Here is a 19,088-nt window from a genome sequence, read left to right as displayed (position 1 = left end):
TTTTATAACATACAGCAATGATTCCTCCTTTTGAAATGTTGAATATTTCCTCTCGAGATCAGTGATCTTTCATTAATTAATTCATTGTATGCATTTGTATTGGTAAGTATAATTTCTAGTAGTTTTTGTTTGGGAAAGCACATCAGGACACAAAATCTGCCATTAATTCAACAATGCTTTAAATGGTTTTATTCTGCTGGTAACACCAACTATTTTATATATTGTTGAAAGGTAATAAGCCACATATCTGCCGAAAAGATAAATTTTTTTCTATACCAGTATAATAAACATATGGAGTCACAGACCTTTTATCATATCTCTTTGCCCCAACTCTCTCTTCTTTAATCATGTCTAGGATTCCCATTATGCAGTGAGTTTGTGGTCTTGGAATTACAGTAAGTAGTATATCTATGTTGTGAGAATATAGGAGAAATCACTCAAGACCGGTCCATGCAAACAATGTTACCTGACTTGATCACTGTAAATAACTCTTGCACAAAGGACCTTAAAAAGTAATTAGAATGTTTGTTTCAAATTCAGTTTTGTTTGTTTTTGTCCTTATTATCATATGACAATATTGCTGTCCTTGATCCTAGAAACATGTGATCAGATCCAGCAGGGTTGAATTTAGAAAATATTTAAAGGTGATGGTGAATAGGACTTATTAGGTGGAATAAAACATGCCCAGCACAATTCTATAAATTCAGGTCTTCCCAACACTATAGCAAAAATATTTTTAGTAGAATATATGTTACTGAAATTTGGGGTTTCCTAAGGATACGTTTTTCACTGTTGTAAAAGAGAAGCATTTTTCTCATTTTTATAATGAACTTTACAGTATATTGAAGACATTTAATATGTGTTCATATGTCTGAATAAGTGTGTTTATATATTAAAACTTGTTTAAATGTAAAGAAAAGAGATCTACTCCAGCTAGCTCAAGAAAATGGGAGTTATTGTAAAAACACAAGGGGAACATATGGGAGAAAAGATTTCACAGGAGCTATTAAGTTCTAAACCTGCCAGGAATGGAGACCACAGGGTCATTCTAGGATTGAGAGCAGCTGTCAAGATCGCCACAGCCCAGTTAGAAAACACTCATCTTTTCTCTTGTGCTTCACTATTAATATAATGCTACTAAAAAGAGCATTTGCTTCCTTTCTCTCTGCTACTGACTTTGACTAACCCATGCCCATGATTTTGACTCCCTGTGAAATTTCTTACCCCAATTTATGGTATCATTTTTCACCTGCACCAACACTGAAAAAGTTCTGTTATATTGCCTATTTCAGATACATGTGAAATCACATCAGATTGTCTTATTTAGATTTTCCTACTAAGTGCAAGTCTTTTAGGCAAGAAGCAAAGGTTAACTACTCATTCATGTATTGGATCACCTTGAGTTAGAGACCCTCCCCCTACACAATCAGCTATAGCCCAACAGGAAATTGGGGCATGTGATGATTTCTTTCCATGGTGACTTTCTTGAGGCCAGTTTTCTTTAGAAAGTGATGTGAGTGATACATATCTGTAATACCTCTAATTTAATATAATTTCAGTGCAAAGAAGGTGTCAGAAGATACTTCTATAAAGCCTCTGAAATCTCTTTGAAAAATAATAATCTAAATAGGATTGTGTTAAAGACAATATTTTGGTGCCTTTTTTTTTGTGGTTCTGTTACTTTTATCCCTATGGAATAGCATGCTTTTGTTGTCAGAATATTTTCTGTTTTAACTTATATCATCTTGAACCCAAACTAAGCCTCATTCAGCCAAGGTTTATGCATTTCAAAATATGAGTTACAGATCTTGAGGGATTCTTTCTTACTTCTATTTCCATGTTCCTATTTCCCCATCTCCTGCTCCTCCTTTCAAAATACGGGATCTAAAATGGTATTTTCCCTCTACATCCATGTGGTTCTCAATACTCTCTGCATTTTTTCACTCTAGTTCCTTTAATTTCACCCTGGCCTCTCTTAGATTAATTGCCTTGATGTGCATCCTGATGCTACTCATCATGGACAGATATCAAATGCCATCTTTTTCCAGGACAACTTTCCAAACTCACAATGAGAGTAGAACTCTCTGTCCTTTGTGCTTTTTTTTTTTTTTTACCAAATCACCCTCCTAATTTTAATCATTATATTTTTTCATTTTATTAGAGTTGATCTATTAGAAACACTCTTTTGGTTATAAATGGCAGACAGTCCAACAGATGTAGAATAACAACAGCAAAATTTATGCAATTGTTATATAACTGGAAAGTTCAGTGGTGGATTAATCCAGGTTCTCAAAAGTGGCACCAAGAAGCTATTTCTTAGTGTGTCTCGTTTTAGTTTTCTAGTGCTGGTTCCCTCCTGAGGCACCCTTTTCCCTCAGCACCTCCAGGCTTATATCCTCACGTTCTAATTTCTCTTTTCGAACAGTTTCAACCATAATCCCAGAATTAATATCTCTTCTTAGCTTGTCTTATATTACATATCAAAAAATATTATTGGGGTGAAGAGATGGATAACAGTGATTTACACAAGCTACCTGTTTGTCCCTTAAATCAAGAAGGAAGGATTAGTCTCACCAACACTACTTTGTTTTGTTTTTGTTTTTAAGCTTTTTTTTATTGCTCATTACAACACATACCCTTCCACAATGTCCGTCACCCAGTTACCCCATCCCCCACCCCTCTCCCTTCCAGCAACTCTCAGTTTGTTTCCTAAGATTAAGAGTCTCTTATGGTTTGTCTCCCACCAACACTACTTTGACTGAGAGTAGAGAAAGGATGGTTCCAAAAGGAAAATCAACATTCTGTTCTTAGAAGAAGAGAACGAAGAGGAAAGGATATTTGTCTATAATAGATACAACAGGAATTGTGCTGCATGTTTTAAGCTTTCCGTAGCATCAATCATGCAACCAAAGAAGGAGTTTAGATGCTCATTAAATAGATATGGAACATTTGCTCAAACAAAAGTAGTTTCATGGGGAGAGGGTTGGATTTTGTTGTTGTTTGAGCATTTGCTTTTATTAAGAGAAGGAGCCCAACAATCACCATTCCCCCTCTTGTTTAACTGTGCATCCCTCTTTTTCTTATCCAGAGCCCTTAGTCTCTCCTTATCAAAACATGCTCTAAGAAAAGGCAGGAATTTAATTGCACTAAAGTATGATAACATAATAGCAGCTTAAAGTACTTCCTCTCTCTGGAGTGCATGCCTTTTACAAAAAATAAATCAAAATTTTGAGGTAAAAAAATTCAACCATTTACTTATTCAAGAAATATTCATTGAGCACCAGTGTGTTGTTGGCTTTGGGGATATCTGTTTTCCTGGCACTAAACTCAAGAGAAATTACATCCCTGCTAATATATTAGGCTAAGTCAATAAGAGAAAAGTATATTCTTAGCTTATTATTGGAAGGAGTTTTACAGCCTTGTGGTTCATGTGAAGATCTCAGTCCTATTTATGCGGCAGAAGGAATGGGGCAAGACTGTTACTAACAGCCCAGTCTTTCCAAATAGATAGTTTTCTTTTTAAAATATACATATTACAGGAAAAACATGTAAATCTATAAGTGCAATTTTAAAGCTGTTGCCTCAAAATCATGTCATACCTAAATTAATGTCTTTTCTATGCAGTATCTCTTCCTAGAATGTGGGGATTTATCATTTGGGTTTGTTTTATGTAGATTTGTTAGCATATCACATGTAGCTCGGCCCTATGATGTTTGCATCTCAGTTTCAACATTCATGCCTAGAAGCAGTGTTTTCTTGAATAAAGATGGCTTCTCTCGCCCTTTTTGAAGCCCCTTTTTCTGCTCATTCAGTGAGTGTCCTCTTTATTTGTCCTCAAGTCTGGATAGAGCAAGACTAAACAGGCGGAACTGGGCAACCGTCTCTCTGACTACACAAGCCAATTGTTGGAGTCTCTGCACACAAGATGTGCATCTGTGTGTGGTGTTGGTCAGGACCTTTCCTTCCCACCCTTATATTTTTTGCTCTCTCCCACCTAACATATTCCATTCTCTCCCCATTGTAAATTCTTAATACTTTCTTAAATTTGCTGTGTAATTAAATAAGTCAACACATTGTATGTGTTTTGTCGTTTATCTTCTTGTCTGTTTGATTCATTTTCATTGATCCTTTAAGACACCATTCACTGATTGCTTTCTGTGACACCTTCCTATCTGTGAATATAGCCATGTCCTTTACTCTCTCCTGCAAAACTGTGTGTGTCGACCTCTCTTTGCCACTCTGTGCTGTGATTGGACTACATGTCTGTTTACTAAACCTGTGATCTCTAGAGGTGCAGGGGCTCCATCTTATTACGTCTTCATCTTTAACAATTAGAAGAAAAATGCCTGACAGATAGTAGATATTTAACATGTTTGTTGAACGGATTAATCCCTAGGACCAAAATGTTCTATTTCATGAGGTACCTCCAGTTCATATTAATAGTTCCCTAGAGAAATGTCTCAGGAAAGATCATGAAACAGTCTTAATGAAACCCCAAATTCTGTTGTCTTCCACCAGTAAGGTTGCTGTGAGTGTAAGGTGGGGTTTGAGAAGATGACAAGATATGTGCTTCTGTTTGCCATTCTTACCTAAGGACTACTTAAAAAAAAAAGTATCAGTTTTTTCCCTTCCTGTTAAAGTTTCAAGCACTTCCTCCGATAATGTGTTCCTTATTTCTGAAGAACAGAATATAGCAATCATCAGTGTCTTGTGATTTTATATATATACATAAAATCATAAAACCATATATAGATTATATATAGAGATAATATTAGGATGATACAGATAGATTATATATATGTGTGTGTGTGTGTGTATATATATATATATATATAATCTTCATCATATTTTCTTCTAGCTGTGATGTTATGGTGTTTTGGAGGGCTGTTTGGTACACCAGTGTATCTCCATATTCAAGAACTGTTCCAGCATATTGTGGTAGTTGATAGTTACTCAGTGAATGTTTGCTGGATTTAGAATCAGCTTAAAATAAGGGCAAGAAGAGAATAAAGGTCTCATGGTAGAAAGAGGAGTCCTAGAGAGCTAGTATGTATATATGTACAAGGGGAGCAGTAGATACAAAAGTCATGAGTTATGACTAAGTAAGAATAATTGCATAGAGTGCATAAAGTTTCTTTATGTAATTTTATTTGGATCTCAGTTTTCTTATTAGTAAACTGCTACTACCCCAATCCAAAAATTAGATAGTCCTTGTCTCAGTAGTTTTATATTTTTAGTCTCATTGCTTAACCCATCAAAATAAAAATGTGCACTCCACAGCAAAAGAAAAGAGAGGCACATAATAGGTATTGAATAAATTACAACTGTTTGTGTATTCATTCCCATTTACTGTTTAGTAACATTACTCTGATAGTCTGCTTCAGTTGTTAATGGATTAAAGTTAGAATGCTATGGATTTCTGCCTAAACCCTTGTCCGAAGGGTCCCATTTCCCATATTATGGAGCATCCTTTATGGCATAATGAAATAGAGTTTTAAACTGACCTTGGGTACCTGGGTGGCTCAGTTGCTTAAGCCTCCAACTCTTGGTTTCGGCTCCTGGGCCACGGGATCAAGCTCCGCATCAGGCTCCCCATTCAGTGTGGAATCTGCTTAAGATTCTCTCCCTCTGCTCCTCCCCCACCCCCTCTGTCTGTCTAAATAAATAAATAATAAACTGACTTTATTATAGCCATAATATGAAATGTAAGCACATCTATTCTGAATGTTTTATAATGTCTATGTGCTTTGTTTTGTTTTGTTTTCCCATGTTTTTCTGGGAAATCTGAATGTTTTCTGCAATTAAAACATTTTATATATAGTATTATATGTTATATTTTATAGTATAAATATATATTATAAAATTAATGTGTAGGGGCGCCTGGGTGGCTCAGTTGGTTAAGCGGCTGCCTTCGGCTCGGGTCATGATCCCAGGGTCCTGGGATCGAGCCCCATGTCCAGCTCCCTGCTCCATGGAGAGCCTGCTTCTCCCCCTCTCTCTGCCTGCCTCTCTGCCTACTTGTGCTTTCTCTCTCTGTGTCAAATAAATAAAATCTTAAAAAATAAATAAATAAATAAAAATAAAAGTAATGTATAAAATTTATAAAGTATTATTATAGAATATTATATATAATAGGTTTCTATACAATCAACTGTAGTTTAAGAAGCACTGTTAAGACAGTAACTAAGAAATATACCTAGTGTTGTGGGACATACTGAAGGTGATTACCCGCATGAAGGCAAAGAATCAAATGGTTATGTGATGATAAGAAAACAAACACATGAGCACATGAATACACACACACGCACAAGCACACACACACACACACGCATGATTAAAGCTTAGTAATGTGATAATAACCATTTATTTAGAGGAGTGCCAATATCCATGTGTTGGTCTTTACCAGGTATTTTTAATTTCTTAATTGTATCAGTAGAAATAATGATTTAATGGTTTCAAGTAATTAGCTATGTCATTAGGAGATTATGAGGCCTTTGTATATCATTCGCAATTTGGGACTGTGACTTCTACTTTATTGTGCTTCTTTCTTTCTACCTTCTTATCTGACTTTTCCAGACACCAGAGGTGAATTGTGTTCTTTCTGTCATTCAGAAAGTGTACAATGATTGTGGAATTGTGGATGTTAATATATTCTATCATATAATCATGCATTATTCATTGATCCATGCATTTATTTATTAATTGTAATAGTGGGCTGAGCTAATGGCAGATACCCACAAGAAATTAGAGGACAGAGGGAGGGAAAAGCCAGGATATTTGCCCCTCGACTTCTCCCCAGCCTGAGGCGGCATCTCAAGCAGCAATTGTATTTCTTCCTCACAAAGAAGATGAGGTAAAAATATGGGTCAGTCTGGTGCCATCTGTGAAAACAGTTTGGTGTAATTTAATATTTTTCTCACTTACCAAAGTATTATATAAAATGGTTATATGCTTTTTAGAATGGTGACATGCATTGATAATTAGCTCTTAACCACCTGAAACTGGATATAACTTCCAGAAATGCTCAGGAGAAACAGGCAGGAAAAGCCAGCGTGAAACCATATGGCTACGGAATTGCCAAACTTGGTAAGAGTTCCAACAAGCCTGCCAATTCTAGTGTCTCCATAATTCCTAGCTACAGCTGAGGATCAAGATCTAAGGACCAAATGCAGTACATGCATAATTGCATCTTTGAGATGTGAATAAGAAATGAGCCAGCTCTCTGCAGGTGGTACACTGGAAACTTCATTGAACATGATACACCCTGGAATTTTGAAGTGAGAAAATGAAGAGCTCTAAGATCATGAAGGTGGCTTACCCATCTTTAGGAAGCCACATTGTTTTTCCATTCTAGCTCTGCACGCTGGCCAGAAGCCTAGCCTTTGCCAATCACTTTGCCCTTGCCATCGAGGGTAAACTCTTCAGAAAATAGCCAGAGCACTCTCATGAAGGAGAAAAGTAAGTAGTGTTCTTAAGATGCTGCCACAGGAATAAAGTTAGCAAGAAACAACTCTCCCCTGGGATGTGCAGTAAGCAGTTCAAATAATATACTCAACCACAGAGAATGAAAGGAATCAGTATTCTGTCCCCTACTTTCCTGCTTTCAGAGCCTACTATTTCTTTTTGGACGAACAGGTGAGAGAAGAAGAACATCATGGGGTTTTCTTTCTTTCTTAAGCACAATCTCTTTTCTTCAGTTAAATTTAGCATTGATTCTGGGAGGATCAGTAATGCATCTTTTTAACTTTTTATTTTGAAATAATTATTGATCCTCAGACTGTTGCAAAATAAAGCAGAGAGGTGTCTTATACCTTTCACCCAGCTTTCCCCAATGGTCCTATCTTTTGTAACAGTAATATAGTATCAAAACCAGCCATGCATTCTAAAGAGGTGAATATTTTATACTATCCATGAAAGGTTGCTTTTTTTTTCCTTTATGTGCACCAAAATCTTATGAATACAGGCTGTTTTGGTTCTGAGGGTTACTAAAAGTGGCCTGTACATTGTCAGCATTTGTAGATCTAAACATGATATTTTAAAGTGCATTTTTGGTGATTACAGACATTTAATTAACAATATCTTTCAAGGTGCCTGGGTGGCTCAGTTGGTTACGCATCTGCCTACGGCTCAGGTCATGATCCTAGGGTCCTGGGTTGGAGTCCCACATCGGGCTCCCTGCTCAGTGGGGAGTCTGCTTCTCCCTCTACCCCTCCCCCCTGCTCGTGCTCTGTCTCTCTCTCACTGCCTCTCTGTCTCTCAAATAAATAAATAAAATCTTTAAATACAAACAAACAAAAAACTAAAAACTAATATCTTTCAAATATCTTTGCAAGCTTCATCTGTGTAAGTAAGTAACCATTGTTTAGTGGTTCAGGATTAATTGTGAGTGCATTAGAAGCCTCACCATATATAAGAGAAGAACGGAAAAATCTGGTTAACGGTTTGATAGATACTGGTTGTATTTACAGGTTTTCCTGGTTCAGGAGCTTTACTTGTATCGTGTCTGTCATTTCCATAAATATAGCAAATGTAGGGCCTTGTATACAGAAAGTTATGAACAAAAACTTGACAATGACAAACAAATTATTCTCAGACTGAACAATTTATTGAGTGTGCCTGCCAAGTGAGAGCTAATTTGTTAGGACTGCTTAGAAGAATTAATAATAGAAAACAAGATGAACCAATCAGAATAGAGTTAAAACATACAATTTAAATTTGAAAAACTTGCTGATGCATTCATTTGAATACTGAAGTCAGAAAGCTTTCTAAGTTAGAAGAAAATGTCTTCCAATTTCCTTTCTCTGTTTATTTGTTCACACCATTCTCTCCATCTGATATACTTTCTCTCATGTGTTCCACTAGTTAACTTACTATGTTCTTTGTAAAAGGCTTGTTTCAAATGCAAATTCACCAGCAGGAAGTTTTCATATTTTTATTTCTTTTTCTTGAGCCCATGTATATAGTTTTCTCACATTTTTCTTTAAGTTATAGTTAGTTTTATATTTCAACCTACTGTTGCCATCTGCCAAATTGGAAGCATCCTGAGGACAAAATCTGCATTTTATTTATTTTTATGTTCCAACTCAACAAACTACATTTCTTAGATTTGTGCATTAGATTTAATTTCTCCTTTTTTTTTATTAGGTGTTTGGCTATCAATAGAAATAATATTAAAAGGACCAAATGTGGACTCTAACATGGAGCAACCCATGCATACCACCAAGAGAACTCACCTCCTTTCCCTTAAAGCAGAAAAACATTTAACTATGCAAAGATTAAGTTTTTGGTGTGAAGGAAAGGGCAGGAAAGAAGAGGGAAGAGGAAAGGAAATTGTTTGTTTTACTCCAGTGATGAAAGCAAATTTAACAAAGGATATTGCCAAGTACCTCAGCACCATTTATCATTCATTTTCTGTAGACTGGAAACTCTCAAGAGGCTCCCATTGATTTTCAAGATGGCTGCAGAATTGATAGGGATTTGAGCAGATGCTGGGTATCACCCACCAGGTGACAGCTTGGCTATCAGTTCCATGATATCAGAAGTGCTACCCATACTCCCAACCCAAATACGCACACAATGGCCTCTTACAGTATCATACAAGTTTAGTTTTGGGATTGCTTAAAAGGTTCTCTTAACAGTAAGGTAGAGTATATGTAAAACATTAGTATAATGCCTGCCACATAGTCAATGTTCGATAAATGCTACTTACTGTATAAAATAAGGTAATGGACCTATGCTTTTATGAGTGGTAAATCTATTCAGGCTCTGGAAATCTGCAAAGGTTTACCCACTAACCTGATGAGCTAGTTAAGGATCTACATACACTAGCACCTTTGGAAAGGGGCATTAGCTGATACCACACTTCCAGCTATTAGTATAAAATCACCACATTACTGCTGGCTCATCATTGCTGAGGAAGCTAATTGCAGCAACTAATTTTATTGAGACAAACTTCATTGTGCAGAAATAAAATATTGAGCAGAGTTTATGAAGGAAGAAATCAGAAGACAGGGTACCAAGGGGATAAGGTAGAGAACATTAAACCCTGATACATTCATTTGTCTTACCTCTGTCATTAAACACCAATCACATTTCAAACCAACGCATGTGTTTTGCACCCTACCCTCCACCCTCCCCCGACAAAAAAAAAAAAACCTCACCCTTGGAGGATCAGCTATGAGTTTGCAAAGTATAAGATACTAAGAAGTCATCTCTGTAAATCAGCACACTATAGGGCACTGAACTGAAATACATACCGCCAATGTTTTTTCTCTACAAGTAGCATTTTTTTTACCATTATGTGAATTTATTGCCTGCAAACTATGCCACAGCCTCAGAAACTGAACTCCCATATTTATCCATAGAAGAACATGGTGATAATCTCAGCCCTGTCTTCAAAGATATATTATATGCAGCTTTCTACAAAAGGAAGGAAATGTATTACTTTTTCTATGCTAGTTAAGCTTGGATCTTCCTGGTCTATAAAATGTCAGTAGCTATGAATTGTACTGAAACCTGATGCATGGTTTGGAGATGATTCCTCTGTACACTAGGGATTTGGCTCCGGAGACAACATTCTTTTTCTGCTTGGGTGCCCAGCTTGCACTTTTCATAACTCCACAAATAAAAGCTCATACTGCAACCATGAAGAATGACATTATTGAGATAGGAACAAAAAGCAGGCAAGAATTATTTTAACCACACTAGTAAGTATGACTAAAAAACTTTTTTTTAAATCTATCATAGTTGTATAAAATTTAAAAACGTATCTCTCCAAGGTCAAAATTTCTAGTGCCTAACAACAATAGGAGGAATAAAATGTATGGTGTTTTACCTCAAGAGTAGCTTACAGTGCCATCATTTTGGGTCAAGATGCAGAATGATCAATAGTTTTTGGGTGTGTGTGTTTTTCATTATAAAATTGTTTTACGTACTTGATAGACAATTTTGAAAAAATGAGACATATATAAAAATATAATTAGGAACTCCCAATTCTTGTCACATTAATGTAATTGGAATTAGACTTGCCTACCCTACCTTAACTCACCAAAAAAATGGGCAAAATATATGAAACATTTAATTGTAGGCATTAGGCAGTAGGCAGCACAAGGCTGTGATTCAGAAGAGAATGAAAACAAACAAAATGAGACCTAAAATCATCCTGGATTTTTGCCTGGAGGCATTTTCCAGTTTATAATGCAGGGAGGGAGAACATAAGGGAAGCACTGATCATTTGAGAAGACTGAGATTAAAATATAGGGAGATAAGGTAGATGGAATTTGCAGAGGGAGAGATAAGTACAGAAAGAGTTCCAAAAATCTACATAAGGGTTCCACTGAGTCTGTTGCTGGAGACTCAACTATGCTTATGTCTGGCGAAACTCTGCAAGGCAAAGATCCATTGGAGAGCTGTTAGGTGAATGATCCCTGAGTTTGCTCAGGACTGGGAGGTATCAGAACTCTGTCTAGTCAGAGTAGGGAGACCTTCACAACCACCCAGAACATTCTGTAGAGACTATAGAAGAGTCTTACCTTAGTAGAAGGGCCAAACTGTAACTACAATAAAGGCTACTGTACTTGAAAGCCTTGAAAAGAGAAAGTTAATCCAAAAGTTACTTAACTATCTGCCAAAACAAAGTTCAATATTTTTCTAAAGGAAGACAAGAAAACTCAGAATTCAAAAACTACTAGAAATGAAATAAGAGAATGTGACCTATAATCAGGAGAAAAATCATCAGCCAATAGAAACAGATTCATAAATGAAAGAAATGATGGGATTAGTAAACACAAGGACTCTAGAACAACTACTATAAATATACTCAAGACTTAAAAAACAAAACCAGAAAATAATGAGACAAATGGAAGACATTAAAAAAAAAGAAAGAAAGAAAGAACCAAAGAGAACTTCTAGAAGAGAAGAATGCAATATTTTAAGTGAAAAATAGTTTATTGGGTGGAAGTGGAATTCAAATCAAAGAATATATTACAGAAAAGAAAGATCAATGAACTTGAATAAATGCCATTAGAAACTACCTAAGTTGGGGCACAGAAAGAAAAAAAAAAAATACAGGGCGCCTGGGTGGCTCAGTTAAGCGTCTGCCTTCGGCTCAGGTGATGATCCCAGGATCCTGGGATCAAGCCCCACATCCAGCTCCCTGCTCAGCAGGAAGCCTGCTTCTCCCTCTCCCACTCCTTTTGCTTGTGTTCCGTCTCTCGCTGTGTCTCTCTCTGTGTCAAATAAATAAATAAAGTCTTAAAAAAAATACTGAAAAGACAGTGTGATAATGTCATGAGACCAATACACAAATGGTTATTGATTACTGACAAAAGTGCCAAAATATATCAATTTGAAGTAAAGTTTTTCAACCAATGATACTGGAACTAGATATCTATAGAAAATAATGAACCTCAAACTTTAGCTTGTACTATTTACAGAAATTAAAGTGGATTATGCAAGAAAACCATCATGACCTTGGAGTAGGTGAAGTTTTTTAGATAGGACATCCAAAGCATACATCGTGAAAGATACAAATTAAAACATCAGGCTTCCTCAAAATGAAAAACTTCTTCTCTTTATAATACTTTGTTAAGAAAATGAAAATGCAAGTCACAAATTGAAAAAAAAATACAATACTGATATCTTGTATTCAGAATATGTAAAGGACACTTACAACTCAACAATTTAAAAGAATATATGCAAAATATTTGAACAGACACTTCATGCAAAAAAGATAATAATGACTAGTAAGTATATGAAGGTACTCAATATCATTAGTCATCAGGGAAATGAGAATTGAAAATCTAATGAGATGCTGCTTCATAAAACTAAAATGGTTAAAATTTAAAAGCCTGACAATTCCAAATGTTGGTGTTTGTGAAGCAAACAAAATTCTCAAATGTTACCCCCACTTTGAAGACAGTTGGTGGTTTGTTTGTTTATATAGCCAAATACACACTGAAATAGAATTTTCCTTTTTGGTATTTATCCAAGAAAAAATGAAAACATATGTCCACATAAAAACTTGTACATAAATGTTCTTATCAGCCTCCTTCATAATTTTCAAAAGCTGGAAACAACCTAAATGTTCATCAGTAGGTAAACGGATAAACAAGTTGTAGTATAACCACACAATAGAATACTACTCAGCAATAAAAAGGAAGAAACTACTAATATATGCAACAAAACTGATAAATCTCAGAAATGTTCAGTGAAAGAAAGCCATGCAAAAAGCCCAGTGACATTGATACCTCCCAGAAATGTGATAGGTGAAAGAATCCATATATAAAAGAGTCTATACTATTTATATAAAATTCTAGAAAATATAAGACTGACTAATCTATAGTGACAGAAAACAAATCAGTGTTTCCTGGTGACATTTGAGGCTGGGGTTGTTGCAGCGGGGTAGGAAAGAACTTTTTGGAATCCTATATCTTGATTATGGTATGGTTGTTTGTCACAAGTCATTGAAAGATATACCTTAGATGCACTCTTATTTTATGTTCATTATAATTCAATAAATCTGAGTAAAATAATTAAATCACTCATTATTATATACCCAGTGGCAATCACCATTGGCACTTTATATATTCTCTTTCCAATTGGTATAAATACCTACATTTTTATGTAATTAAAAGTATTCCTGAAGTAGAATATTTTTGTTTTGAGCATTGTCTAATTTTCTGCATCTTTTAAATGCTAGTAATAGAAAGAGCTTGAACAGTCTTAAGAGTTCTTGACACATATATCCAAATGAATTTTTAGAAACTTATTGCAATTTACATTCCAGTAGGTCTTATATTTATAACAAAAATTACCTAGAATTGGCTATATATATCACTTATGTCTGTTCTCCCTGCTCAGTATTAGCCCATCAAGAAAACTTTGTGGGGAGAGGAGATTAAGTCAAAGGACACAAGCTTTCAGTTATAAGAAGAGTAAGTTCTGAGCATCTAATGTACACCATGGTGACTGTGGTTAATAATACTGTATTTTATATTTGAAACTTGCTGAAAGTTGATGTTAAGCTTTCTCACCACACACAGAAAAAGGGTGAGGTGATGGATGTGTTAATTATCTTGATATTGGTCATCATTCCACAGTGTATATGCATAGCAAATCATCACGTTGTGCACATTTTTTTTTTTACGTTGTGCCCATTAAATAGATACTATTATATTTATCAATTATTCCTCAATAAAGTTGGTGGAGGGGGGAGAAAAAGAGAAAAGAAAACTTTGGTCCCTGCGTTAAAAGTTGATTGATCCTACGTTACAAACTGCAACCACTTCCTTAGGTCCTCTAGGAACTACGAGTTGTTGTGCACATCATTCTCAATATAAATTCCTGTGTCTTATGCGTTAGATCTGAGTGATGATATGCTCAAGAAGATCTGAAGCATAAAAATGCTTCAAATTGAAAGGAGGAAAGGGGATAATGGAACCTCAGTTGCTGAACAGGAGTAGCGGGGAAAACAGTGCTTTTTCAAATTATTGTTTGGACTATTATTTTAACTCTGCCTCTGATGAACACATTTTGACTAAAACTTAGAGAAATGACCCAGTTTACTTTCCTCTATTTTCCAGCATTTGAGTCCTAGTCATCTACCTTGCAGCTTGAATCACCTGGGAAGAAAACAATGCAAAGAGAGCATTTACCTCACTTAGGAGAATGCTACACTTAGGGCTGTTGAAACTCTGCAAACTTTCTCAGTGGAAAGACCATTGCTGCAGCTGAGTCAAGCAATTTGCTCTTTGGGCATTGTAATAATGTGGTTATATGCCTGTACATGGACAGCTCTCTGAAGCAGAAACATGTTAAAGTTTTGAGAGTGAGTTTAATGAACCATAGCAATAATTCAAGTTCAGATTCCTCAGGATTCTAGGCAGTATTCTGTTTTCCAGTTTTCATTGCAGTTTGTAGAAACAAGTGCAGTTTTTTGTTCAAAAACCAAACTACTAACAACACCTTGTTTTTTGTTTTGTTTTGCTTTTTAATGATTAGCTAGCTCCTAGAAGCCAGTTATTTATTTTATTATTCATTTTGGCTTTGTATCTTCAAATTAAGTGTCAAAGGTGTGTATTTGCAAATAGCACCAATAAAATGGATCTATGAGAAAATATCTAATAGATAGTATGACCACATTGGCACCTTCAGGGACAAGGTGAAGAAATAAATGAAAGCATAAGCAACAATAAAGTCAGCATAAGCTCACATATTAACTCAAGACAGAGGTCCGAACGTGGTTCCCAGGGCTGTTCCTCAGTGACACACATGGAGAGAAAGTATTATGACTTGAACATCAGTCACATGCCAAACCATCATGCTAGGTGAATTACATTCAGTATCTTATTTTCCTTCTCAGTAAGTCTGTAAAGAAGTATTAGGAGGAAATTAAGGCTCTGTGTGCATAATGGTTGTCGGAGGCTGATTAGGAAGTGGTAGAAACCAGTGTGAATCTAGGTCTCTGACTCCCCAACCTACCTCTTTATTTTCATGAATCTTCCCAATTTATCTTTTTTAGCTTCCTTCTGCTGCATAGGAAAGTCACATCTGGAAGTCTTTAGAATCTCAGGATTATAAAGAAAAGAAAGAATAAAGGTCTTTTACAAACATCGGCAATAGATTTGCTTAAAATGCAGAGTCATTCATTCACTGACCATTTATATAAAAGTGCTATGTTTTAATATTTTCCACTGAAAATAGAAAATCTGAACCTCTTACAGTTAGGAGAGATATTACTGCTTAACTAGAAGTCATTTGCAAGCCCCTATTACAGTCCCTATTTTAAGAAAAACAACACCAATAGCTACTATCATTTATGAAGTCTCACTTTGCCCCAGGCACTGTGCTAAACACAGAAGATACCTAAGGGATATATTTTATGTGCCAGGTACAGAAAGTATAGAGGTGAATAAAACAGAAAAAAGTAATGTAGGGTGATATGATTTTGAGTAACTTGGTGTCTTCTTTAGAGTTGTCAAGGAAAAGGTGACATTTAAGATGTGAGCTGAAAGACAAAAAGAAGAAGGATATTATAGATGGAGCCAATGTGACTGGATCATAATGGGTAAGGAAGAGAACGTTATAGGAGAAAACTGAAGATATAAAGTAGGGTGAGATCATAGAGGGCTTTGCAAGCTGCTTAAGGGATTTGAATATTCAGTTTGTGATGGGGTGTCATTAGGTTATAAGCAGGGGAGTAAATGACTTGATTTAAAGTTTAAAAAGAACACTGTGATGCCATGTGTGGAATGAATTGTGTGAGGGGAAGTTAGGAAGTTCTTGCAATGAGTCAAGCTATCTGATGGTAGTTTGGGTCTAGAAGGTGATGGTAGAAAGGGAAGACATATTTGGAGATGCTCATGATTTAATATATGATGAAGGGTAGAAAAATCAAGGATAACTCAGATTTTTTGCTTGATTTCTGGGTGGGTGGCAGTGCCCACCTCTCTCTAATTGACATGGGGAAAACTAGAGGAACACCAGATTGGGAATGGGAGAAGAAGAGTTCTGTTTTAGCTCAGTCAATTTGGAAATGGCTAACTTGTCCAAAGTCACTGAAATGGTTGCTGTAGGATTTAAGGCCAGTTTTATCTGATATCAAAATCTGAGTTCTTATGCTACTATATTAGATTGCCACTAACACCCATCTGGAAGCTTCATTAACTCAAAGATCATCCTGTTTACTTGGGAAAGGCTTTAACTTCAATACCTCAATTTCATCACTAGAGAAATCTTATTGAGTGTGTCGTACCATACCTTTTTTTTTTCCACTTGTGAAAGAACACATTGCAAGAAGCAATTGAAAGAATATAAGAGAGAAAGGGGTGAATAGATTTTTGTCTCAGTCAACCTTAGTTAATATGAAATACAATGTCCTATTAAAATTACAGTCCTTGTCCTAATCAAAGTTTTATGTAAGGTTGTAATTATGGAAATGAAAAAAATATAAAGATGAAAACAGGGATGGGTTTGTCCTTACAGGGTCAAATAGAGGGAGGAACTTTATTGGTGAGAACATGTATGAGTAACTTCTGGATTATAAATGACTTCATGAATAATTATTAGAAATATACATTAGAATAAACTGGTGAGAAAAGGAGAAAAATATGAAGATACAGAGGCAGAGCCTTTGTATGCTATTATCATTTTGTATAAAATTCATATGCTTATTTGAACCTACCACTCTTATTTCTGTCTTTAGCAGAAATGTAAAAAGGACACTTTTACTATGTTATCAGTGAAATTCTGTAACTCTTTTTTAATTGCAAAGACTCACTTTTCACTTAATATTCATGCCATAGCTAATACACTATTAAAACAAAAAGTAGGAGGTTCATAAATATCATGTTTCCAGACATAATGAATGAGAAGTGTCTCTTCTGTGCACAATTTTCACACTTTTAGAAAAAAATCTATATATGTCAAAAGTGGCCTAGTTTGTGTTCATAATTAAATGATGAAAGTAGTTTTTGGATCTGATTTTGAAAGAGGAAACTTTAAAAATATAAGAAGTTCAGGGTGCCTGGGTAGCTCAGATGGTTAAGCGTCTGTCTTCCGCTCAGGTCATGATCTCAGTGTCCTTCGATCAAGTCCCACATCGGGCTCCCTGCTCAGCGGGGAGCCTGCTTCTCCCTCTCCCTCTACTGCTCCCCCTGCTTGTGCTTTCTCACTCTGTCAAATAAATAAATAAATAAATAAATAAATAAATAAATAAATAAAATCTTTAAATATATATATATATATATGAAGTTCAAAACCTATATAGTTAACAAATCTCCAAAAACTCCACTGATTTAGAAAAAAAATATTCATGTAAGCAGAGGTGATTTGATCCTTAGTTCTAGTCTTTGTTTCTGGACCAGATGACAGACTGGTGGACTGTCCATTTCAGATGATTGCACAGTGTCCACGCCAATAAAAGTGATGCATTTGTTTCCAGTTCTGTCTGTTTTCATTTAGGGCCGATAATCAGGACAGAGGGCTACATTTCTATATGTGCAAGGGATGTTTATGGCCAGAAGAATTTCACTTCTGTGTGCTTTTCGTACCCATGATGTGCAAAGATGCTTTGCAATTTCAGTAATGCATTGTGGCAGTTCTGGTGGCTGATTACTTAAGGGCCTTTGTAAAGTGATGACCTCAACCATCTTCTGTCACCTTGAGACACATCACTTCAATCTGTTCTGATAACAGCTGATGTGGGTCAGATATAGCTCGAGGCCAAAGGGACTGACATTGAGTGGAACCTATTCAGAAAAGATTGCATATGGGTGTGTATGTACATCTGTATGCACAACTACACAACCTTTGCTTATTATTGCCTTATTAGAAACATATATTTCGGGAAGTACAAGACTGTAGTTTTATGTGCACTATTTGTTTTTGCCAATTGTGGAGAAATCTTTGAGCTTTTTTTTTTTAAATAAACTTTTATTGAGGTACAACATACACATAGAAAAATGCAAAAATCATGAGTATAGAGCTTGATGAACTTTCACAAATTGAACATACCATGTAAGCACAACCTAATCAAGAAGCAGAACATTACTAACATTTCAGTAGCCCCTCTCACAACCTCTCTCAATTTGCCATCCCCCTCCCCAAATGCAACTTCTATCCTGATACTTAAGACCATAGATTAGTTTCACCTGTTTTGAACTTTACAGGAATGGAGTCATAATAGTATGCATTCTTTTTTGCTTGCCTTCTTTTTTTTTTTTGGTTTTGGTGCGGTTTTTTGCCCTTTTGGGTTTTTTTGTTTGTTTGTTTGTTTTTGCCCAACAGGTTTCCATAATTCATCCATGTTGCTAGTGAAGTAGATTTTTTTCATTTTCATTTTCATTTTGATGCATTGGAAAAATCCCCTCCAGAAAAGTTATAACAATTTATGCTTCCAGAAAGTGCCCAAAGAATGTCTGTTTTCTTATACCTCACCCACACTGGGTAATTCCCATGTTTTCAAAATACCAATCTGATGAGCAAAACACAATGACATTGGTCGATTTATTTTTATTTTTATGTTTTTATTTATTAGCCACTTGTATGTCTTTTATAAATCACTTGTTAGAGTACTTTGCCTTTTTTTT

The 19,088-nt window shown here is 35.7% G+C and overlaps 1 pseudogene; it reads left to right on the top strand.

Moving 5' to 3' along the window:
* LOC102748112 (BTB/POZ domain-containing adapter for CUL3-mediated RhoA degradation protein 3 pseudogene) overlaps positions 1-19,088 on the top strand; it is a 38,309-nt pseudogene that overhangs the window by 2,152 nt on the left and 17,069 nt on the right.

This window comes from Leptonychotes weddellii, chromosome 14 (genome assembly GCF_054177405.1).
Source record: "Leptonychotes weddellii isolate Sample4059 chromosome 14, ASM5417740v2, whole genome shotgun sequence".
In the NCBI taxonomy this organism is placed as follows: domain Eukaryota; kingdom Metazoa; phylum Chordata; class Mammalia; order Carnivora; family Phocidae; genus Leptonychotes; species Leptonychotes weddellii.
Note: the sequence above shows the minus strand (reverse complement) of the source record. Positions and strands in the feature narration are given on the sequence as shown.